General features: G+C 38.9%; 1 protein-coding gene across 3 annotated transcripts in view; it reads right to left on the minus strand.

Annotated features, from left to right (window-relative positions):
- Positions 1-20,508, minus strand: part of klhdc8b (kelch domain containing 8B) — a 237,855-nt gene that overhangs the window by 127,227 nt on the left and 90,120 nt on the right. The gene's annotated exons all lie outside the window — the stretch shown is intronic.

The raw sequence follows: 20,508 nt of genomic DNA on the forward strand, positions 1-20,508 counted from the left end.
TCCCTTAAAATGACACCTGGTAGCTGGCAGCAGATCTGCAGGTCAGGTCAGCCAAAGACATATCAAGGAAGCATCTACCCACATAGCAAGCAGGTCTGGCCTGGATCTGGTATCAAGCCGGCACTGCTGGTTGACTTCTGGCATGATAAGACGTATGTCATCCAGATATGGGCCAGGTCTGGCAATGATGCCACTGTTCATGCAATGGCATGCCATATCTGGCTTGATTGTGGTTTGGGTTATGTGGCCCAGGCTCATAGAAAACAGGTCTGGCCTGGATCCGGCATCAAGCTAGTGCTTCTGACTGACTGGTGTCATGGCAAAGTGTATGTCAACCAGATGTGGGCCAGGTCTGGCAATGATGGCACTATTTATGTTCCTATTTTCCCATTTTAGTTAGAAGACCCAAATGCCATGTTGCAATACTATACTGCTATGGTAGCCAACGTTTCAAATGCAGATTTGACAGGTTTGTGAGTTTACACTTTATCCAAAACCTAGTGACGGTTTACTCATCTTTGCCAGTGGCTGTAGCTCAGGAGGTAGAGCAGGTCACCTACTGATCGGAAGGTTAGTTGCTTCTCCAGTCGGCAAGTCTGTGTATGAATGTAGTTAGGAAGCACTCGGTGTAGAGAAAGTGTGTGATTGGGTGAATGTGGCATGTTGTATAGAGCACTTTGAGTAATCGGGGAGAGAAGAAAAGCGCTATATAAGAATCAGTCCATTCACAATCTGAACAGAGTTTCGTCATGTTACTTTGGCACTATTATGTTCCGGCACATGTTATTACATGACTTGATTAAGGTACACATTAGGCTGACATCTGGGTTTTTCACCTCTGCTTCAGTGAAGAAATAATCATCACTTCCTCTGAGATTGGCCGTGTTATCATGTTTCACATGAGAGCAAAGTCTGACTTATTGCTTCAAAAAATGCAGGGGTCATAAGAAAATAATGAGTTAAGAAGCCTCTGAGGGCTCATCATAACCCACGATGCTGGAAAATCGACAAAGTCAAAAAAAAAAAAGTTATTCCTACAGTCTAAGAAAGTTTCTATCTTGTGCCCAGCATGGCTAAAAAACTACTTTAAGTCTTTACCAGTTTAACAAAATCTTTGAAATGCAGCTGGATCACAGCTGCAGACAAATCACATCCTTTCAGCTCTGCTGTCTGGAGACTGGTTACCCACTGGGTTTTCAGTTGTTCTCAATATTTGAATTATAAAGCGAGACTGGGTCTGACGCTACATTTAAACATCTTATCTTCTTAAGTGTTAAAATACTTAATGTTTACTTTTTTCTGTCGTCTTTGATGAATGTGTTACAGAGTTCAAATAAAGCAGGAAAACACTAAAAATGACAGAAGAGCCTGTCCAGAAAGCCGTGTCTGGTCAAAACGTTTGAAAGTTTTATCAAAAAAAGTGAAAGAGAGAGATCCAACACAATACTATGCAATAATAAAATGTACTGGATAAATGCTGACAGAAATAAGACCTTTCGTGGAGAAAAGCAGTTTGTCTGCTATGATTGTGGTACGGGAGCATGTGGAGCAGCTATCAGAGTACAATCATGGGAATAAGTTCCACCAAAAAAACAAGAGACTCTGATCTAAATATGAACATGAGCAGATCGCTATCAGAGTGGCTTCTGTTAAACCACTGACTGTCGCATGAGCACAGAATAGTAAGTGCTGCATTATAGCATTCTCATCTGCCAATCTTGACATCACAGAATGAACGCAGGAGATCTCACTCCCACATTTTACACATCGAAAATAACCGATTCATTGATAAATAAAGCTCAAGACGTTGCCTCTCAAATCCCAGCAAGTTTAGCATTTCAGTGAAGCTTGTTTGTGTCTGTAACAACCGCTCCTTTCTCCTCTTTTCCCTCTGCTCTATTTCAGCTGTTACTAAAGTGAGTGTACAGCACCCTCGGGTGCCTTAAAGACAAGCCAAGGTGCTAAAAGATTTTGTTACAGTATTTAGTGAGATTCCACCGCAGAAAAAACTAGGTCACATCAACATCTACTAAATTAAAACTTCTAAAAAGGAATACATAAACAACAACATCTCCATCGTCACATTAAAAATTCTTGAAGCACAGTTAAATGTACTGTAGAATAAACAGCATGTACTGTCTGTCATAATACAGGCAGCGTTCCAGTAAGAGAATATAACTGTCAGAGATGTAATGGATCTAAGCAAGCTCAAAGACATCAAGCCAGAAACTTGTCATTCATAAGTGCATTAAATAATTTAGGTGACTAAGATGCATGGCAACGCATGCATCTGTTTTGTGTTTTTACACTGCTGAATATCTTGCACAGCTAGAGCAGCAACAACTGATGACAGAGATGTGCCCATATGCATAAGGACATATGCTGAGCCAACAGCTCATGTGAGCTCACAATGAGAAGTGCTGATCTGCTGGAATTGTTCACTAAACCTGACTCTGTTGCCTTCAACAACTGAATCTGCCTTTCAGTGTGTAACGTCCACATTTACCTGACAAACCACGCAGTAAAGATGCTTGAAACTTCTCCATGTAATTCTGTTAAACATGAAGATGCTATTAGCAGCAATCAGGCTACATCACCTACACATCACATTTTTATGTCAATAACAACAGTGAAGTTACAACAAACAAAGAGCTAAAGTTGAATAGATTGTTTCAAACAGAGAAGAGTGTCCACTGCGGGCGCTGTGGGATCCTAGGGCCTAAGTAGAGACCCACAAGTTTATTTTGTGACCCAGAAAGAGTCATTTCAACAGCCTTCATCGCGTCGCTGTGACGTAATCGGCCTACAAATGCGGCCTCAGGAGGATGCAGCCTATGAACATGGACACCCCCCAACATGTCTTGAAGTTCTCCAGAGACCTGGTAATGAACTCATCATTTGATTCAGGTGTGTTGACCCAGGGTGATATCTAAAACCTGCAGGACACCGACCCTTGAGGCATGGAGTTCCCCTCCCCTGGAATAGAGAATCTGAGGCTCTACAGTGAATGACAACACTAACTTTAAGACAAATTTGTTTTTTTTACTACTCAAATAATGATATCATAGAATGTGCTATGCATTCTTAAACTTTGAGGAATGCTGGTAAATCTCCTAGTCTCACCTCACCAGTCTCAGACAATTCATGCCTTTTACTTTAGTCCACATTCCATAATAAAGGCTGTAAAGAAATCACCAGTTATACTTATTTTATACATAGTTTAAAAATCTGGGTCAAACTGGGCAACATTTATCAGTCTGGTTGTAAGAAGTAAGGAACAGACTATCTGACCACTATGATGCATTCGGTCTACATGCTCCTAAATTGGGCCACCTCGTCTGTGTTGGGTATACTAACCTCTAACAACAATCAATCACGTGCCCACCAAACTGCACCTTATTTACATTCAGCATCACTCACACTGTCAGATTGTCCATGTTGCCCATTGCTAGATTCTGTTCTGCATGCAGAGTTTGAAGATTATTTCCTTGCTTTCACCCTCTACAGCTATATTGTCTGATCTGACAACCTTGTGGCCCAGAACACACACAGAGGCCTCCAGTGTTACATCAATTATGCCTCACATCATCTTTTTGGCTTCCAAGTATTTTTTTTATTAATAATATAATAAAGTATACAAATTTTATTTTCATTTAAAGATTCTTCTGACCTACAAAGAAAAGCCGAAAGCAGAGGAGAGGAGTGAAACAAGGTCAAACATAAATGACAACAAAACACAGCAGAGACTCACATTGTGCTGAAACAGACCAACTATCAATAAACTAAATACGATTTGCTAAAACTTGCTTCACCATCCATTAGTAAAGTGAGTCAGGCAACATCACAGACAAGGACTTCGAGCACTTTTTACAGTCTCACAGAGGAAAACTTAGCTGGCAGCAGTATCATAACAATTTAACTCAGGGACATATATACAATACTGGCAGCATCGTATATACTGGCATTACTGTATAGGAAAAAAAGACTAATACCCACCCAAGTGAGGGCACTTACAATCCCCTAACGTTCCCTTCATTCTCTTCCTTGTTGCATCATTCTCACTTTTTTGAAAGTTATCAACACACAGAAAATGTTGGGTAAGAATTCCTAATGATATTTATATATTTGCTAAACAACATTATAGCTGAACCGGTTATCAGACTGGGCTGTCATAAATCTACCGGGACCTTTGACAGATGGCACGACTGTCTGACCATAAAGAACCTTAAACTGTTTCTAAATCACACATTCAGCCATCAGAGAGCACATTATTGTCTATACTGTATCTCCCTTGGCAGACCAACATTAGCTTACTTCCACTGGTGTCATGGCTGGGTCTGTGACCCATTAAATATTGTGTATTTCTGTTTTTAGTATGGGGATATGTTAAGTTCTTGTTTTTGCATTATTAGTTAGACCTTGAGTCTTTGTGTTTTGTCATTTATTGTTTGGGTTAAGCTCATCCACCTCTCTTAAACCCCTAAGTTGTTCAGCCTTAGTTCTGTTTATTGGATCTCCTCATTTCCCCTTCCCCTGGATCTTAGTCTCATTTGCCCTTTGTGTTCCACGTCTCATGTTGTCAAGCCCATGTTGTTTGGTCTGTCTCATGTTTCCTGTTTTATTTTGAAAGAGTCCTCTGTTCTTTGTTCATTGCATTTAGTTTCACTTCCCCTGTCCTGTCATTAGGTTATTTGTGTCAGCTGTGTCCTCATGTGTCTCCACTTCCTCTGATCACCTCATGTGTGTATTTAGTCCTCAGTCTTGCTGTGTTCAGTGTCGCGTCGTCTGTGTTATCTCCCCTACCCTTTGTCACAGTTTCCCAGCCATAGTAAGTCATAGTTTGTATGTTGTTTAGTCATAGTCTAAATCTCAGTAGAGTCATAGTTTCCCAGTCTATGTTCAGGTTTTCCCTCAGTTACTTTGTTTTTTCCGTGAGCTTTCGGCCCTAAATAAAGGCTCGCTTTTTGTTAAGTCCAGTTTTGTGTCCTCGCCTCTGTCTGCTCTTGGGTCCTCTACTCACTCCACACGGTCTGCCCCGGCAGTCCGTGACAACTGGCTTGATGTACTGCTCTCTCTGAAAGCTACACTCAGGGTGTTCTTAACTGATTATCTGCCAATCTGTCTAAAATGTTCTTGTCTATTGTTTTTTTTTTGTTTGTTTGTTTGTTTTCAATTTTTGAGTTGTTAGACTTTACTTGCTTTTATTCATAGACTGTATAAAAGTAGATGTAGCTGACTTGACTTAGACTGGACCCTTTTAAAGCAGCAAGTTTTGCCAAGTGTTGCTGTGTGTGTCGGGCAGGACTTAACACAAGAACACAGCTTTATTGCTGAAATGTCAAAGAAATACAAAACTACCTAAACTAAACTGGAAATTCTGGAACCTAAACTAATACACAGAAACACACAGCCATGAATGAGGGAGATCGCGACACAGGACGGCGGGAGACGCAGAAATAAATACACACAAACAAAAAACAGGACCGAACAAAGCTCAATGTGATCTAACTAACGAGACGGGGAAACAAAACGGAAACAGACTGAACATGGAACACAAGCTTGTCACATTAAAACAATGAGACGTACACTGACACACGAGCTTGACACAAGAGTGGAGGAAAAGGTAGACGAGAGAGGAATCGAGGGAGCAAGGAAGAGAGGCGAGAGAGCATGAGCGAGCGTGGGGGTAAAACTTGACAGGCTGGGGGAATATGGATAAACATGACAGACAGGGGAGGCATGGAATGAACACGAGGAGGGGAACATGGCAACAGAAAAGGGAAACAAGAGTGACGCAGAGGAAAGAGAAACAAGGGGAACCTAACAGACAGGGAACATAAGAAACTGAAAACATAGAATAAACTCAAGACTACTAAACGTAAACTATAACATAATGAAAAATAACACCAAAACACTGGGTCAAATGACAGTTCCCCCCAAAAAAAACAAAACCAAAACAACCCAACCTGGATGGGTGGCGGGGTCCAGGACGGAGGGACCAGGTCCAAATCAAAACAGTCAGGAGGCCAACCGCTGCACCAGCAAGTTTGATCATTTGGCGTCTCTCTGAGGTCTTATACTGTCATATAAATAGGACTGCTTGTATACTGACCATAAGGAGGGAATTTAGCTGTTTATACATCTGATTATAATTATTTGTTGGAAAAAAAAATGTTAGTATTTCATGAAATAAGAAATTGAGTTTTTTTCTTACAAGTCTATTACACCCAGAAAGCTGCAACCAGCACCTAGTGACCCTCAAAAATATTGCATATTGAGGCACTTCTAAAGTGGCTCAATATGCAACAGAAGAGGTCTTCTGCTCCATGGCCCGAGTTTTACTGAATTGGACCTGCAACATCATCTGTTTTCCAGATCTCAAGAGCTAGCTGTGTCCAGCTCAGTCCACAGCATCACTAATGACTATCATTAGCAAACAACATGCTAGCTAACATAGACATATACAAAGGAATACTATATTTAAAAGCTTGTAATAAGAGGTGCCACCAGCATAGGGTCTGCATATGACTTACTTGAAATTAAGCAACATGAGTCTATTAAGATGAAAACATGTTATGCTAACTAGCACATTCACAGCAGCATTCTCTCTGAACCTCAATCCTCTTCAGCTATTGTGTTGTACCAGTTAAGGCATACACCTCTGTCAATTATACAAGTAGTTACTACCATCATGAATTGCTGGAAGCATACAACTTGTGCATCTGTGATGTTTTTAGGGAGTTTCATTCATTGTTAAAACTATTCATGGCCAACTGCTGGCATCTGTCCTCTTTGACTGTATTTTGTGTTGCTTTGTGAATATAAAAATATGTACGCGGCGCTGCGATCAAGTGCTTTCTCTGTCTACTCAGTCAGCCAGAGAAAAATCCTAAAAATGGCAAACTGCTAACTTTGAATTAAAAGAATGAAAAGACAGCTTTATGTTTGTGTGTGTGTGTGTGTGTGTGTGTGTGTGTGTGTGTGTGTGTGTGTGAGATGAGTCTCAATGTAAACTGTGAACCTAACAGTCACAGTCAGGAAAGACGGAAGAGTATAAAAATGCCATATTGTGATAGCATAACTGCATAAGTTAGCAGAAGATAACAAGTCACATCAAGCTCTGAGTACCCCAGTATGCTGTTATAAATAGTGCATATAGGCCTGTGTGTGTCTCACTTTCATAAGTCAATTATTTGTGGAGGCTGTAAAGAGGGCTGCGCTGCCACATCACGTAAGGGCAGTGGATCACAAAATAATATAAAAGATACTGTAATATTTTTTAATTCTGTTGTTTTTTTCCTGATGTTCTTATATATATACACAGTGTCTCTAACATGCACATAAATAACCATAACATAACTGCCTTTAATCTTTCCAACACTATTCTGCCAGGGATCACTACATTATTCATCAGATTTGCTTCTCACACAGTGAAATCTCATCCTTGCTGGTTTATCGGTGCATGTAGCAGTGCACACATGCACTAACTGACTTAGTGGATGCAACTTTCCCTCACATCCCATCTCCCTGGAACATGCTTGAAGCAGTGAGAGATGGAGGGGGAGGTGTGAGAGCTAGAATTATTACTCCAAACATATTGATCTCATCACCAGCTCCAACCCAGTTCAGCATGTTCATTTGTGTGGGAGATATGCTGGCACTGGTGCACTTCCTTTTTAGAAGTTAAATGTGGGAAAGGATGTTGTAAATGGTCTCAAAATGATGCTCTGTACAGGTGAACAGCAGAGAACATGTAGGGAAATAAATAAACTATTCTATGATCTCACACAGATTTAGCTCAATCAGACCAAATCAGACTTTGCTTTGACAGAAACACCTGTAAAAGAAGAACAAAGAAGGAAACAGAGATGATAAAAAAAAATAGGAAGGAGGAAGTGAGACGGTTCAAGATGGATATTTAAGCCAAAAGTTGTGAAAAATTAAAAAGAAGAATAAACTTTTTTTAAACCCAGAATTAGAGGCGGTCAAAGTCGGGGCAAGTTTATCATCCTTGAGAGTTTTATTCCAACTCTGCTGAACAAAATACAGTCAGTGAGCCGCACTATACCTGAAGAGTCTAAAAGAGTTATAGAGTCAGCAATATATGTTGGTGCAAGACCACTGAGATGCTGGAATACAAGCAGCGGTACCTATAACTTTATTCTCTCACACTTAGAAAAGACAGTGCATACACCTGAGGTAACGGGTGAACAGGTTTCTTTTTGAGGACGCTGAGTCAGACCGCTGTGTGACTGAGCTGAAGTTGTTTAATTGTTCTATTTTCAGTAAGTAAAGATGGTAACAGATTAAAAAAGGGGATTAGTCTTCGCATGATATGAATCCTCTGATTATCAGTAAATTTACTTAATCACAGTTTTGGCTTCCCACTATTATAATAATAATATAACATAAAACCTTCACCTATTTTAAAGGAAAGGAGTGTCTCATTTTCTTTACAGTACCTACTGCTTAAATTTACTTACTGTATAATTATTTCATTTTTTCCTGTAAAAAAAAAAAGATCAATTTAATCACAGGGGAATTACACCCTTAGACACCGTCTGTGTTATAATGTGTTGCCCAAAGGCTCATTTTATAAAGCTACAAATCACAATGACTAAACTGGAGCTGTCTGTCAGCGTGATGCATCTAGATCTAGAGGAAGTCAAATTTTATGTGAAACAGATTTCTGTAGTGAGTCTGCGGACAAGATAATTAATGGTTGCAGCTGCCTTTTTCTCTGGGTTGTTCAGGGTCTCTCACCTAGTCCAGATTCAGTGGTGGTTTCCAGTTGGTTGTTACATTACGTTTACTGCCGCTCACCCTGTGGCTGTCTTGCAGGCTTCCTGCGGCACCCCAGTCAGCTGTCGCCTCAGTCTCCTCACCCACATCTGCATCTGGAGACTAACTGCAGTGGAGGCAGACCAGCAGCTGCCTTTGCAAAATGTAGTTAATAGTCAAAAACACCCACTAGTCAGGCCTTAACCCCCCCTCTAAAACCCCTACAAGTTGGTCCTGTATCACTAACAACATGTCATTTAGGGGACTGAACAATCATATGATAACAGAAAAAAGGAGGAATCCACACAGGAAGCAGTGCTGTGGCAACCAGAGGACATAGAAAGTCTGTGACATTCAGCACCTTCGAGCAAACTTTCATAGCACTGAGGCAAGCAACTGAAGTGACCACCAGTGAGACCACAGGACATCATTGATTCAAATATGATGGGGTAGTAAATACATTAGAGGGTTACCTAGCAACCAGAGCGACCTCAGCCTCTTTCCTCCTGAGAGCCAGCTGCAGGAGTTAGATCGTTTGATATCTAATAAAAGAACAAGAACTGAGTCTCAGTCAGAAGAACTTATTGTTATGATCACTGTTCCTGGGTTTTGAGGTTTTGGGGTTCATGTTTAGTTTTGGATGATTAATTTTTAATTGTAAATTAAGATTTGTTTGTTTTAAACCCAATGCAATGGGATCTAAACCTTCCAAGGAATTCAGGTTTTCCTTCTTTCCAGAGAATCTGCAGTTCTTTAGATGTTATTCTGGGTTCTTTTTTTGACCTCGTGGGTAAGTTGTTGTTGGTTCACCACTGTTCCAGGTTTCCTCCCTTTATGAACAATGGCTCTCACCATGGGCAGCTGGAGTCCCAAAGACTTAGCAATGGTTTTATAACCCTTTTCACACTGACAGATGCCTTTGTCCTTCATCTGTTCTTGAGTTTCTTTAGATTCTGCGTGTTGGTCTTTGAGCTCTTTTAGCCAATTTCACTGCCAAACAGGTCGTATTTAAAGTGACTTGTTGATGTTAGAGGTCTGACAGTAATCACGCCTGAGTTAACCTAGTGCAATTAAACTTAGCTTTCCAAAACAAATGTGATTAATCACAGTTAACCTGTCATTTAACAAGCGGGATGGGAAATTACTTTTACTACACATGGCAAGGTGTATGCTGTAACATTAATCAGATGATTAGATACTTCATGGCTACTGTCACGGCCCGTGGCTCGGCATCCAGGGAGCCGTGGGAGGCTGCGGTGGCCACACCCTCGGGCTGGGCCGCCTCCAAATCACCTGCGTCTCATCTGAGGCAATCACCGGAGGACTACTTCAGCCAGCTCTGACGGCTTCTCCTCGCCAGTCTGTAAGTCTCCTCCCAGTGTGACCAGCATTCGGCGTGGAAGCCTGTGGCCTGCCTGTCATCCTGCCTGACTGCCTCCCTCCCTAGGATTCCCTTCACGGGCACCTCTCCCCTCCAAGCTCCACGGTCCTGCTCTACCTGTAAGCCTCGGCAACTTATGAAGTCTAGCTGTTTATTTCTTGACAATCTGCGTGCTGTTAACTGTGTCTCCCCTTTCTGTTGCAGTTTCCCCACGGTCCCGATTACGGTGCTCCTGGGCTCCACGCTCCTCGTTTCCCCCCCGTGGCATGAGCCTTAGTTTTTCGTTTCCTTAACGTTGTTAAAAGATTCTTCAGTTCAATAAAAACGTGTACATAGTTCTGAGCTGCGGTGTGCTGAGTCTGCTTTGGGGTCCTGTTACCTGAACACTCCGTGTTCTGTGACAGCTACCAAGAAAGCAACAACCTGCTCTATCAGTAAAAGAAAGCATCATCTTTTAAATTGATCAAAACTGATATGCTGTTTCCTGAGATTTCCAAATCATTAAGAACCTATTTGTAGTGCATTGCCAATGCTACCCAAGAGCCACAGACCTCTGCTCCAGAAACCTCAAAGCTTTCTGTAAGTTCTCACACTCACTGACTTTGCTGTTAGCTCTTCGACGGATAAATGGATTTTGGCACCATATGAATAATAAAGGGATTAGATATAGAGGGAATGATTGCAGTAGATGGAAGCCAACACAAAGTGAGAAAGGGAAAGAGAGTTGAAAGATAAGAAAGTGACTGAATGTGGCAGAAAGAGTACAGACAGCAATAAGAGAGGTGCCGATAGCAGTGTGAGTGTGAGACAAGGATGAGGGTAGAATATATCTTCTTATCTTTAAGAATCCAGGTAATTCGAAAGACAGAGAGGAATGTGGTTGGGCAAGAGGGAGATCACATTGGCTGAATCATTAACAGCACGTTTTCCTTAGAGGAGCCATCGTATGTAAGTGAGACGGTAAAAATTCATTTAGCATCCAAGTGAAAACTTTCAGTACTTTTTGCATAAGGAAAATGTAACAATACTGCAACAACTATGTATTCATTTACATGAATGCAGATTAAACTGTTAGACATGGAACTTCAATTTGAAACTGATCTAAGTCTCATGTAGAGGATCGCTGCTGTTCATCAGTGCTGGAGCTTCAGCTATGAGTGAGCGGTTTTCAGTTAATGACTCCACACTTTCCAAACCTCAAGGCATCACATCAGGTAAGAAGCAACACCAGAGCATGTTAATCTCATTTTTCTTTTTTGATATTCAGCATGAACTGTGACTTTATCCTCTCCAGGTGAAACTGGGTTTCAACTGTAATATTGTGAGGCATTGAAGTGAGAACATTCAGAGGAAACAACTTAAGCTTTGATCAGCATCTGTCCCACTCACTATTTTTGTCTCTATGTGAAACTTTTTCCACTTTCTTTAAACGGAAATGTACTTGATTGGATTGGCGTTTAAGTACTAATGCAACAGAATGAGTCTTCCAATCATTCCTGGAGGTTTATTTCAACGGCAGGTGAATCGTGAGAAGTTCAACAAAGACATGTTGGTACATTAAAATCTCAAATAAAATCATCCATTATATCTTAATTGTATTACTGTTCACTTGTGTTTATGTTACTGTAACTCATTTCTGTCCTCATTCATATAACCTGCTTTAAAAGTAGCTCGACAAACGCAGTCATTTAAGCGAAGCCTACGCAGCAAATAGTTGTTCAGGTATGTATGAGGAAGTTTTATTTAAGAATCTTTAGAGGCTTTTTAATACTCTTTTAAATTAAATGTATGATTATAATAAATATGCAATGAAAACACATAAAAGTAAAATACATCACTTCAAAATGAACTGAAAGGCAAAACTGATTGAGTTAAAGAAAAACGTTTAAATTTATTTATTAGAGTGAAAAGAAAACCACGTAACACACAGCACAGTTTGCATTTAGTAAAGTCGTATTGTACTTTTAGATCCGTAGTTGAACTCCTCACAGCACCACATTCAGCAGTGTTAGTGGATTTTATCTAGAGTTTTAATTACCGAGTTCCTTTATTTTACCGAGTAACTGAGCTCTTTTTATTGTGAGAAATTTTTAATATACTGAACATTTTGGTTTTGAAATATTCTACTATTGTGAGCAGTCTTACAGCAACATCCTGTAACAGGAATTCCCCAACATTTTATACAAATATCTTATTTTATTTTAAACTAGACAAATACAAGCACATCCACACCAAACCTGAGGGCACATAAAGCAGGCTGCCAACTGATAAAATTGATTTATTGTTCAAACATTTTTAGACAATTTGGAGGAAAAAAAGACAAATTTTTCTGTACTACCAGCAGTGTTGGTCAGCTTATTTGAAAAAAATAATTAGTTACTAATTACTTATCACTTCTCCAAGAAAGTAATCCCGTTACTTTACTCACAGCCCAATTCTATTTTTTCTGCATAATCCATCATATAAAATTGTATCAAATGAAAAAGTCTCTTTTTAAAACTTGTTTTATTTTCTGCACATTACATCAAGCAAAAATTTAATTAGAACAACAGAAATTTGTTTAACATTTAAACCTATTTTCTGCATATTCCAGAATATAGAATGAAATAATTTTTGGTGTTTACACTCACTCTTTCAAATAGATGTAAGTAAAACACAGAAACAAATAAATTAAATCAAAAATTTACCGGCACTAAGTCCTGTTGCTCTATTTTCTATTTTCACCTGTTTAGCAGGAGTGGGGCCGGTGGATGTTTGCTCTGTGCCGCAGCGGTCATGTCAGTGGGGGGATCCGGGGGTTTGTGAATTTCACATTTCCGTGAAAACATGCACGGTGCTTGAAGTTTAATTTTTCACTCTAGAAAGAAGTTTTCTTCCCACACAGAGTGTACAGCAGATGCTTTTGTCACTTTTTACATAATCAAACTCAAAGTAATGTCAGTACTTCCAAACTTTAAACACTGCATGGTCATACTCTCTCCATATTATCCGTTGTTGATCTACACACGTCTGTTGCTGCCACAGACGTCACACACTTGTACGTCATTGTCATGAGACACTCTCACAAACAAAATCACGGTTTAGTAACGCAGCGTGTTTACAGGAAAGTAACACTAATCTAATTTTTTTTTTGCCATACTAATCCCTCACTTCACTTGTTACTTGAAAAAAGTAATTGGATTACAGTAATACGTTACTGCCCATCTCTGATGACAGTAGTTTGTCTGAAATGTTTTTGGGAGTATTTATTTTAAGAGAACAATAAGTTTCCACAAAGAACTCTGTCTACATTAACACCCTCACTACACCAAAAAAGTCACGACTCCAAGTTGTGAGCCCTACACAATGTATATAATGAAAAGTAGATTTCTTCTTTTTGTAACTATTCAGATGAAAACAAATAAAATAATATATTTCAGTGTGGATCAGTGAAAATGTTGCTTATTTTGTATTCTGTACTGTGAGTGCCGGGGTAAATCCCAGTTATATGATTAAATGTGGATTGAACAAGGCTTTTAGGTAAAGCCGATCTTACTTATCCAATATATGTCATCCTTTATAAATGAAACCAATGTGAGAACACTGCACTTACAATGCAAACTGGAAATAGTGAATATAAAACAGAAGAAAAGAAGCTACAGTACAACAGAAGGTCAAAATTTCCCAAAGAAAGAAATTTCAGACATTCCTGTTTTTGATATCATTTGATATAGAAACTTGAATCGGTCCATTGGTGTCATGTCAAAGGCTGTAAGTGTATTTATAAAATTCATTGAGGTAATGTTGAAGTTTGGAGCCACCAGTGTGTGGTTCTGCCAGGAGCAGCTTCAGAGGAAAACACACTGCATGAGTGCGCACCAGCATAAAATAATCTCCAGTGAGGCAGGAGACACAAACTAAATGTCAGTCTAACCCTAAAAAGAATGTCAAACATGTTTAGAGGTTAAAGTTTTTAGAGTACCTCGCAGTCAGTTCCCGGCCGTAGTGAGGCAGCAGGAGAAGGCATCGCTAACTTATCGATCATCTATTGCCTATTGATACTTGAGCGAAAACACATATAATTGTAAATGCAGATGAGAAATGGTGATTGAAGAATTAAAAAGAGTTCAGGACAGAAGAGACATGTCTGGAAAGCAAGATAAAATTAAAAACAAAGAAAGGCCCATAAGCCTGTGGATGTGGGGGACCCAACTCACATGGCCTAAAGTATTGAGAATTCCTACAATAATATTCATGATTTCAAAAATCCCATTAGCTGAAATGTTAATAACTATTATTAATAAATGAATAGTTAATTCAGATGAATTTAGCTATTTGTTTAACTGCTAATTAACTATAAAATTATAAGTGATTAGGTTTATTATTATTATTATTATTATTATTATTATTATTATTATTATTATTATTTGATTACATTTGGGTAAATATCCAGATGGCTGAAATTGATGTTTAAAAAATGGCCATGCTGTAGTGCATCTGTAAATAGTGTCAAATGGTTATATTAAAACTTGAAATTTAGACTATAAGTTTATACTAATTACTGTATAATCTACAGAGCAATCTGTTTTAAATCAGTTTGGTTCTCTGAGGAATGCACCAGGTGACCAACTACAATGTTGCTCTCTGATGTAATTTTGTTCCGTCCTTCACAAAAGTGCAAATCAGAAGCAGAATGTTTACTTAACAAGTGTTGTGTTTTACTTTGAAAACTGACCATATTCCCTATTCTGGCTCCTTGTTTGACCCCCTGCTTATCTGCTGTGTGCAGTGTGGCTGCACTGAAAGCTGAATGTGATGCAGGGTTATGTATTGATAACACTGGCCAATAGCAGGTATTTCCCAGCCAATCAGTATCGACTGACAAATAAAAATTATGCAAGTAAGACACCATTTAGCTAAGTAAGGAGCTTTGGCATTGCATAGTTTGTCTATTTCAGGGAACTCTGCAACTTTCCTGTTGGCCATATATGTTTTTAATACCACAAACAAAACAACCAGTTGATCCAAGCAGAGTCAGGCAGAGCATAAACAAGTAAAAAAATAATTACACATAGCAAATATTAGGGAAAGCTGAAATGATTTCACTGTGTCTGGCAGAAAAAAGTATCTGGGAATATATCAGAATATGAGTTAAATATAAATACAGGCAGTGATCTTAAAAATCCTATATAGGGTGGGCTCTAATAATTGGGGTAAATATAAATTGTATTATGTGCCTTATTATTATTATTTCTCATCAGTTTTAGATTTTTTAAAAATATGATCATTTAATTGATAATAGTAAAATAACTACTTAAATTTACAAACTCTACTTTGTTGTTACTCTGTTACTCTGCTTTGTTCCATATAAAAGTGTTTCTACACTAGACAGGCAAAATGTGCCCATGCATGTCTTACTCCCACAGTTCTCGACTGTGCCTAAAGACACCTTTATTCTCAGTCAGCTCTAGTGACCACCCTACTACAGCTTGTATTTAATTCTATTTCCATGTCATCATTATGTCATACTTGGTTTTCCTCTTGTGCTCCAAAATCTTTCCAATTTCCCAAACGCATCAATAACATCTGATTATAGCTTGTGGTGTGGTCTAATATGTCCATTAGAGAAATAAATGAATGCTTTATGAAGTAAACGACCTCCCAACAAACATTTTCTTCTTTTTTGACTTTTTGTTCATTGTAGCAAAGTACTGATGACTTTTTTTTAAATCACTTTGTGGTGACGGTGGTCAAAGAAACATGATTTTGCTTCGTCCCTGACCTCAGTACATGTGCAGACCTTGAATCGGGTTAGACAGATTAAATTAAGGTTTATTCTCAGACGAGCATTCATCATTCTCAATGTAATCACCATTATCTGTCTCCTAACCTGCCCAGAGCAATAATGAGGGGCTCTCATCCATATTCAGACAGTGTCATCAAGACAACACTTCTACTCCATTATCTTGCTCACTATCATTATGTATGGAGTGAAAGTGGAGATAGAGTGCTGGCTAGAGGCAGATGCGTGAGAAGTGATGGCGTGAACAATAATAAAAGTGAAAATGTGTAATTAATGAGAAAAATGAGAAAGAGAGATGGGAGGAAAGGACAAAAAATATTCATGATGAAGAGATTTGCTGAATGAAATCAGTTTGAGGAAATCTCTGACAGCACACTCAGTTCAGTCACGAGCACAGTATTCAAAATGAGTTATATGGTTAGTTCTGATGCTTAAAACTAGAGCCAGCTTTTTTCTAATATGTCAATCTAATTTTAAAATACATTTTAAAATGTCTATTAAAAGACATTTTAATAGACAAGACACATTTGTAAATAACTGGACGTGGATAGGTTAAGCCTATTATTTACTATCATATTACAGTATATTTACAGCTAACTAAGGCAATCAGTCTCTTTCTTCTTCTCTTTCTTTAAAGAAATGCATTTTGGGGTCAACTTGAAAGACATACAAAGGCAGATGTGAAATGTAAAGGTGAGGTCAGAGGTCAAATGTGACATTTGATCCAAACTAGACAGTGATATTTACAAACCTTATCGCCATATCATTTGCTAAATGTTGCAAATGCAAACAAAGGCAGCAGAATTTGCTTCATAACAATTTGTTTAAGTGTTTTAAAGATTAAAAAACATTTTCTGAACATTTGAGTTAATAAAAGTTTGACCTTATCTCAGCTTAAAGAGGTGGTCAGAGGTTCAAAGTAATGTGAATGTTTAGAATCCCCATATATCATTCCCTTTTTGACCATATGCTATCAACACTAACAGTAGCAGACAGAAACAGTTTCAAAATACCTCTATATAGTATTATTGTCACATTGACTTGAGGTCAATATACTGGCCTTGAAGGAGAGGTCAGAGGTCAAGTGTGATATGATATTTTAAATACTTATGCAGTACGTTCTATATGTTAACACTACCTTTTGACCAAGAAATCGTTAAGCTGACCTTGAAGACCCTGTTAAAATTTTAATGGATTGCTAACATGACCCAATTCTAGACTATTACAAAGTTTTATCACAATTTATTCAAAACTTTCAAAGCTGGTGGTTTACAGACAGAAAGACACACTCACTAATAATAGAATTTTATATCAATACAGTGTAATGTAAAGTTAAATGCATGATCAGATCTCCCTCTGGTGTTGTTTCTACATCGTCCTAATAATGTAGTTCCAGGATCAACATCGTAACATCGTAACATTCAGTTACCATTAGCCAAGTAGTTAGCTAATCGCTACTGTACTAAACCTACATAAATTTAGTAAACCTAAAATTAATAAAGTAACCAATTGAGTCTTTATCATTTGACCATTTTACTATTAGATTTATTCTTCAGTAAAGCCGCGCTAGTATTTGCAGCTCTCCTCTCACTACACTTGTCAGGGTTCCTCTTCATTGACCCGGTGTTTTCTAATATGTTTAAAGCCAAAACTGCAGGAGCTGACTGAGAAAACCAAATGATTTTAAATGTGACCTATAAAATCAAATTTTCTAGATTTTTATAATGATCAGTCTGTTATAATCATATGAGATGTCACAGCCACTTTGTTTTATACAAATGCATTGTTATACACTGTGTTTAGCCTTTCACCCTATCGTCAAGCTGCTGAACATCAGTAATGAAAATACAATTTGTTGTAGTTCCCAAAGAAGCCTAAAAAAACAAAAGCATTCAGAAAACTTTAAACCTGCCAGACATTATAAGAACAGACCAGTGATAAGCTGACAAATAAAGGATTGGCTTTTATTCATTTAGCAGCGACTTTTCACATAATGTCAGAATTTAAACTACACTAAAACATTCATGTTACAGCACCAGTTAAGCAGCTTAGGTGCAGATGTAAAACATAAAAGTATCTTATATAAGCGGTGAGGAGACGCACGCTCCATATGTATTCAACTTGCACCTTCAGTGACCCTCATATTAATATGTGATGGTGCATGAACAAGCAAGTTAGCAAATCAATCTCAATTTACATCCACGCAGCGGAGAGGTCAGCTACTGAGTATGCGGGTCACTGACTAATCGCATGTTGCCACCACTGCTATCAAGTGCTGCTTGCCATATTTCAAATGCGCTCTCACATTACTTACTTAGCAACTGCAAGTCAAATGCACAGCCTGCATCAGTAAGTGGATGCAGTGCATGTTCAGACAGTGTTCAGTTATTAATCCACATCCGAACTCTGACAGACGCCGATCCGTCTCCAACAGCTGCCTCTGATGGCATGGAGGGTAGTCCCGGGTACTGGTGTTAGTTGTTTTGCTTCATGTAACCACAAATGCAAGAGAACAAGCTTTAACCCTCACTTCATTCCAAAGGCAGAGACACTAACACACTATAACACTAACAAACCATCCCGCTCCACAGCAGGCAACCTATAGGAAACATGGAGCTTTTTAAATCGCTAACTGCAGGTACAGTACAACCTGACACATTACTCTATATGCGATGCTTTTACAGGTAATAGCTCAGCAGCAGCCAGTGTGATATCATGCGACAGTTCTCACATTATGCTTCTGTGGCTTTGGCAGTCACATGGTCATAACTGTTTCAGTGTTAAAGACTCATTTGTACATGTGGAGAAAGGTGTAATACATTTTTCTTGACAACAACAAATAACAAACCATCCACCCATCTTTTTAATAGTGTTTCCAGGTTGGGTTGTGGAAGTGCTCATCCCTGTTCAGCTGAAAGTGGAACACACAGATTGCCACAGAGCTAGCACAGAGACCCCAATTAGAATCAACTTTACGCTTTACTTTGGACTGTGGAAGGAAACCTGGAAACTTGAAATGAAACTGATCGCACAGGGAGGACATGCAAAGTGCACACAGACAGGATCCAGACAGGTTCAAAGCCAGAACCTTCGTGCTGTGACTAGATTGCAATGAACACCGCACCGAGGAATTGTTTGAATTATGAACATTAGCTCTTTATCTTTAAGCGTCCTAATCACAGTTAAGAAATCCAGTATTCTATTTTATATGCATTTTATTTTTTGATCTTTCATTTCAACTTTCAGTGTACAATTAGGTGATTAAAATGAGTATAACAAGTGAAATATTTTCACACGGCTACCACTATGTATGTAACCTGCTGTGTACTGTACAATACAAAATGCTAGTTTTAGGAGAGATCGTCTTTTTTTTCTGCTTAAATCAACTGACAGACTTTAGGAAACACCAGCACATATCCACATTCCATTTTTGGGTATTAAACTGGTGATAATTGTTAAATTACAATACTTCCGCAGAGCATAATTATTCTTAATGAAGCGGTGTAAGCAAATGAACTCTGGGGTCACAAAGTAAGAAGGAGCCTGTAGTTCAAGTTAATTAAAGCCAGCAAGTGTTAGAACTTCCTCTTAAAACAGGCTTTGCTCAATCTTTGAAATCCTTTTTCCAGCTCCTAATTCAGCTTTCAAACTGTGCAGTCATGATAACAAATTAAAAATTAAGCTTTGACTTTATGAAATGATGTCTTGTCATTTTTCAGTCTGCAGGGTGAAGCTGAACTTTCACGATTCTCAGCAGACAGTGATTGGGTTGTTAATGGCCTGCCTTGCATTGTACAACAACAGTGTGAGCAATGACCGCAGAAAAAGAATTACAAATAAAAAGCAATGGCACATGAAAGAATAGAAGGGAAATGTTCACGTTGAGCATTCCACGCACAGAAAAAGCCTCCTAGCGATGAACCTGTCAGTGTGTCTACTGGGACACACAAAAAAAAGCCACTGAGCCAAAGCAAATCAAATGAAACAGGATATGCTAATGTCATCTTCTATTATGGGCTCTGGATCACTCTATTACTCTGATGATAGGCATATACACTGGATAGATAAGTGTCACTAAAGCCGCCTACCGGTATGCTAGTAAAAGAAAGGTGTGCGTAAGAGCTGTGACAGAAGGTAAATACACAACAATCAGCCTCAATTTAAACCCACTGACAGGGCAAATGTGAAAAACATTGGTTATCGTGATACGATTGCATGTGTCAAGGGGTTAGGTGGCCAATGAACGTTTTCAGTTCTTGAAATCCAACATAAACAGCTCAATTTCACTCGTGACGCTATAGAAATACAGACACACCAGCAGCACAGGAGCATGAATGCAAACAACACCCATGGCCTCTGGGGATTCAGCTAGGTCAGCAAAGCAAATTGCTTTTGCTCTGATCCAAGCTCACTACCACAAGCTCCTGCAATGAACATGTGAGCATTGGAAGAAAGTGGCTTGCTCTGATGAATTACGCATTCTCTTTTGTCATGTAGACGGCTGGATGTGTGCGCATCTCTCACCTGGAGAATAGACTGCAACAGGTTGCAAAAAAATAGTTAT

The sequence above is a fragment of the Perissodus microlepis genome, chromosome 20 (assembly GCF_051167445.1).
Source record: "Perissodus microlepis isolate ML-2025 ecotype Zambia chromosome 20, ASM5116744v1, whole genome shotgun sequence".
NCBI lineage: Eukaryota > Metazoa > Chordata > Actinopteri > Cichliformes > Cichlidae > Perissodus > Perissodus microlepis.